The sequence below is a fragment of the Oncorhynchus tshawytscha genome, linkage group LG33 (genome assembly GCF_018296145.1).
Source record: "Oncorhynchus tshawytscha isolate Ot180627B linkage group LG33, Otsh_v2.0, whole genome shotgun sequence".
Lineage (NCBI taxonomy): Eukaryota > Metazoa > Chordata > Actinopteri > Salmoniformes > Salmonidae > Oncorhynchus > Oncorhynchus tshawytscha.
The window spans coordinates 6,732,277-6,737,926 of NC_056461.1; the positions used below are offsets into that span (position 1 = coordinate 6,732,277).

At 40.4% G+C, this 5,650-nt stretch overlaps 1 protein-coding gene across 1 annotated transcript in view; it reads left to right on the forward strand.

Moving 5' to 3' along the window:
* Window positions 1-2,163: 2,163 nt before the first annotated feature.
* Window positions 2,164-5,650, forward strand: part of LOC112230803 (synaptic vesicle glycoprotein 2C-like) — a 76,010-nt gene continuing 72,523 nt past the window's right edge. The window contains exon 1 of the mRNA XM_042311386.1: window positions 2,164-2,339. The gene's annotated coding sequence lies outside the window, so the exon portion shown is untranslated. The remainder of the gene's footprint in view (window positions 2,340-5,650) is intronic.

The following is a 5,650-nucleotide window of genomic DNA, read 5'->3' on the forward strand; positions in this document are numbered from 1 at the left end:
TCCTGCGCTTTTCGATGAAACAGACGTTCTGTTATAGTCACAGCCGTGATTTAAACAGTCTTAGAAACGTCTGAGTGTTTTCTATCCACACATACTAATCATATGCATATACTATATTCCTGGCATGAGTAGCAGGACGCCAAAATGTTGCGCGATTTTTAACAGAATGTTCGAAAAAGTAGGGGGTAGGCTTAAGAGGTTTTAAGCCATTTTGCCACAACTTTGGAAGTATGCTTTGAGTCATTGTCCATTTGGAAGACCCATTTGCAACCAAGCTCTAACTTCCTGACTGATGTCTTGAGATGTTGCTTTTTTTTCTGAGGTCTTGGCTGATGTCTTTTGATTTTCCCTTGATGTCAAGCAAAGAGGCACTGAGTTTGAAGGTAGGCCTTGAAATACATCCACAGGTACACCTCCAATTGACTCAAATTATGTCAATTAGCCTATCAGAAGCTTCTAAAGCCATGACTTAATTTTCTTGAATTTTCCAAGCTGTTTAAAGGCACAGTCAACTTAGTGTATGTAAACTTCTGACCCATTGGAATTGTGATACAGTGAATTATAAGTGAAATAATCTGTCTGTAAACAATTGTTGGAAAAATTAATTGTGTCATGCACAAAGTAGATGTCCTAACCGACTTGCCAAATCTATAGTTTGTTGACAAGAAATTTGTGGAGTGGTTGAAACGCTTAGGTTGGAGTCATTAAACCTTGTTTATGTTTTTTTACTTCCGATTTCAACTGTATATCACTGGATTTTATTTATTACAAGATTAAGGTTATACTGGGCAACTTTCATAAGGTCTGGATGCCTTATATGGAATACAGATACCTATTTAGGCCATCCCTACCTGCTGGGCTGCTCATTCCTGGACCTGGAGGTCTGCTGTCCTGTGGGTTGTCACTCTGGCCTTGGCCTAACACACCCCAAACCAATAATGAATGTTTCGCTAAGATCCTAAAGCTGAGTGGTGTGTGTTGAGTTGGAGCGCTGCAGGGCCGTGGACCCCTAGAGAAAGGACGGGGCGACCCAGCTATATTGTGTGTAAGTAAAAATAGCTTTACATTACTATTAGTCCTATGAGATTAATTAAATGGAGGATGTTTCTGTGTGTTAAGGTATATTTGATGTGTTTTATTTTGTTTTGTTGTTTTGTTTCCAAACCTTTCCCTTGGGAACATTTCTTTTTAATGCAGGCAGCTTGGGCTGGCTGGTCGGTCTGGCTGAAAATGCATATAGAGTCTTTGTATTCTTTTTACGCTATTGGTTAAAGGTTAATGATGATCTCTTACCTAGCTTGATGACTGTGGCTTATTTTGCCTACTTTTTGTTCTAAATAGAGACGGCATATTGGATTGTGTAAAAATGCAGGAAATTTGCTTAAAATGCCTCAAAATAATCATGGGGTTGGACCCCCAGAGCCCTCGCCAGGTTATGTCCCCCCACTACTAAAACCAAAGTGGCACCCCTGGCATAATAGAACTGAGCTGCAGGGGTCCTCTCTATCTTTCCCGCTGTACCTACTATATTAAGCAGGCAGCATCAGCTCAGTAGTGGCCAAGCTTCTGGAGTGACTTCATCTCTATCGTTATACATCATTCACATTACCATGTACGATGAATAAACTTCTTATAGACTCATTCGCAAGTTTTATTCATATTGATTCAGACTGTTTTCAGTCAACTTGAACACTTATACTAATTGTAAAACGAAATGCATAACGAGTCTGATTTCCTATGCAGTTGTAATAAACATGATGTGTCTCTTGATCGCGAATATTCGCTGTTGTGGCCTATTCCTCTGCCTCAAAGTTATGCTTAATTATTTGAATGTCCTCTCATCGTAGCAGACAGTGTCCCATCCAACCCTCGCCCCTCCCCGCATCAGATACTGGACAGATTGTTCCATTATAGGGGATTGCCCACTACTATTATTGATTTCATTCACCCCATTCCATCGTAGGCTAGGATAATGGATAATGAAATGAAAAACACAATACAAAGATATGTACACCTTATAAATCCCGGAGTGTCTCTTGGGACTCAAAAATCAATCAACACAGACTACACCCCGAATGTGTAGTACTCCCTCTCTCTCTCTCTCTCTGTGTTTTTCTTTCCCTCTCGGCGTCTCTTCTCTTTATTGGAGTACTGCAGAGGCACCGCTGCATCGTGCATCGTGCAGGAGAGGGGAAGAAAAAAGACAAGAGAAATAGCACTCCTGGCGCGGTCACTAACTACCTCAGTTTGTGCGTCGCGAGGGAAAACAGGAAATATCCGCGGGAAAAGGCATACAGCTCCCTGCGCTGTTTTACCGAAATGTCCATCTTCTGTAGTCTGTGAGTATAGTTGTATGCCTATCTTTACACTTACATTTGACTTCAACTCTTTGATGCAAACCCTGTGTATTACGAGTGGCCTATCCCAGTGATTCCTTTTTATTTTTGCCAGGTTTACAGTTGGATAAATGGATATTTGAAATGTGTATAAAACCGTAGTGGGTACTCCTCTGCACTAGATTATCTCACCAATAGCTCGAAATAGGCTATTTATTGTCACGTGTGATAAGACATGAATGGAATAAGACGTTCGCATATTTTGGGAAAACTTTTAAAAGGTATGTCACGTTTCTAAACTTCAAACGGTGTAGTTCGCCATCCGCTGTCCTCGGTGTAATTCAGCAGCTGTCGCTGTTGGAGAGGGACACTTTGCTCAACACGTCTCACCCTGCTGAGATCACAACACCGTACATGAATTATCACACATTTAGCTGTATTCATGTAGGCTACTCTAGGCTACAAGATGCTTCATTTATTTAAATAAAATTAATATACTTGTGCTTTTTAAACTCTAACGGTTTTGCAGAAAGGTAATTGACTAATTAACGAATTCCCACTCTCTTTCATTCTAATAACAACATTTTGGACTGAAGGACAATGAAATAAAAAACACAATACAAAGATATTTACACCTTATAAGTCCCTGAGTGTCTCTTGGGACTCATCAATCAATCAACATACATTACAACGAATTTGTATTACTCTCCCTCTCGATCTCTCTCACTGCGCGCGCGCACACGCACACATTATGCATAAAGAGAACATATCCATCTACAGCAGAGAAAGCGAGCGAGAAATAGATAGAGTTGGATGCAAATAGTAGCCTAGATTCATAGACTAGGCGTAACATAGTAAATATAAATGAGTATGGTATGTTATGTTTGGTATGGTTATATAAGACATGGTTACTTGTTAAAGGAAAAATTAAATGAATGGGTGTATAGCGCAAAACGTCCAGCAACCCAAGGGTTGAGCGTTCGAATCTCATCATGGACAACTTTAGCATTTTAGCTCATTTGCAACTACTCAACTTGTTAGCTAACCCTAACATTAACCTAACTCATAGCCTAGCTAACAGTAGCCACCGAGCCACCTAGCTAATGTTAAACACACTAAATGCATAATATATCATACGGTACTTATTTCAAATTCGTAACATATTGTACAAATTGCAATTCATAACATATACAAAATACAGGAGCATGTGCCTTGGGTTAAGTGCCTTGCTCAAGGGCACATTGACCGTTTTTTCAACTGGGCTCAGAGACGCGAACGCGCTTAAACCACAAAGCTACCTGCCACTGGTCTGTAGACAGGAGAGCAGTTAGAGGATAGAGGAGGATGGAGGTTTGATTCCCCTCCACAATGTCAGGACAAGCCCTAGAATCTCATTACAGAACGCGGCTTTCGTCAAAAGGCCGGCCGGTGATTGATGTCCTTCCTGGCCGGGTTTACTGTGACCAAGCAGCGCAGCAGCTCACGAGCCGATAGAACCGCGGTAGTAAAGGGGGAACCCGTGGTGCGTGAAACGACCAGCAGAGAGAGGGGTTGGGTAGAACGAGAGCGAGAGAGAGAGAAAAGCAAGAGAGGAAGAGAGAAAGAAGGAGAGAAAGAACACTCGAGATAGTCTCTCTCGGCCCAGTACTACTATCTCTGCTTCCATTGTTAGTGCTGAACATACACAACATCCCGCGGTCTCTCTTTGTACTGTAACATTGGCGATGTGTCCGTTTGATGGAGACCGACACTAAACAGTTGAAACAGTTAATTATGGGAGCTTGAGCAGGACTGAACGTGGGCGTATTGACATTTCCCTGGCTCAGCTATACATCGTGTGTGTCCCAAATGGCATCCTTTTCCTTATAGTGCGCTCCTTTTGACAATAATCCCCTATGGGCCTTGGGAATAGGGTGCCATTTGGGACAGAAGACTGGAGAACGTTATCTGGCTACCAGACAGACATCTACCTTAATTAACTCAATGTTGGCTGTAAATTGGAATAGAGGTACATATCAACGTTGGAATAGAGTGTATCAACTCATGAATATATTGTTCCATTGATTATAGTAGTCACATTTAATGTAATTGGGTCTTTCTTTAAACTAGGGTACCAGTGAAGAGTTCCAATGCTGGACAACTTGTTACAGCGGAAGTCGTTCCTAATAATCTGCCACTTTGTTTCATGTCATTACATCAAGATATAAGGGGGGAACATAGCTATATTCCATACAATTCACGAGTTGATTTAAAACCTATGTCTAACTAACCCTTTATCATGGCTGGTGTCTTGACGGATTTGTTCAAAATCGTGTGACATAAAACATCATTTTTCTGTCTGCATTTATGGCAGAATAAGATGTCGCTATATCATATATTAACTATTAATTAGTTAAATTATACATTGAATTTGAACTCTGTAAGAATACTGGATCTAGCTGTGGGACATCTCAGAAATGCATTGCAACTATGTAACATTTCATGTTTTCATGGGCATACAAATCCAAAATAATAAATGCGATTTCAAAATCGAATGCTTCAAACCGAAAGAGTCATATTACCTTGATAATTCAAACCTAATTCGATACAGTCATTAACGTGGTTGATCAATAATTATGTATAATACTTGTTGGATGCACACTTGGTGTTGAGCTGCAATTATACTGTGATAATTTCACACATCATCATCTGATCCAGGAAGGAACGTTCAAGCGAGGAACAGCTGTTGTGATAGCTGCAATGCTACGACAGCCCAAGTGCTGAAAAAAAGGTGTTCGCTAGGAATGTCCAGAATATCATTCGTTAAACAGGTGAAGTCAGTTGTGACTGGATCAACCGTTGGATCTAATATCCCTAGTGAATTGATGTTCATCATCTGTTGTCTGCTGGATTTACAGCAAGGTCTCTTTAGATTTGACAGAGAAAGCATCAAGGTAATGAGTTCACGTTTTCATGTTTTTAGCCCTGGGATTGAACACGTGTGTAGGATAGATTATTGCGCAACACCATTTCTATGAATTATTCCTGATATAATGACAACACATTACATAGCCCGAGTGGGCTTCTTCACACTATGATCTGGTAATGAAATAACATACATTTTGTTCTCCATGTTAGACCTGCAATTTTAAACACGGGGCTTGAAGTAGCCTACTTGAAATTGAATTTGGAGCTCCGAAATTCAAGTAGTAATAGGCCTACCTTGAAATTCAGACATTTCCTCAATTTGGTCTTGAAAAATCCCTCTAATTATTGTAGCCAATTTCTAAGTTCTCCTTCATTCTCTTCTTTTTTGATACCTTTTTTTGAGAGAT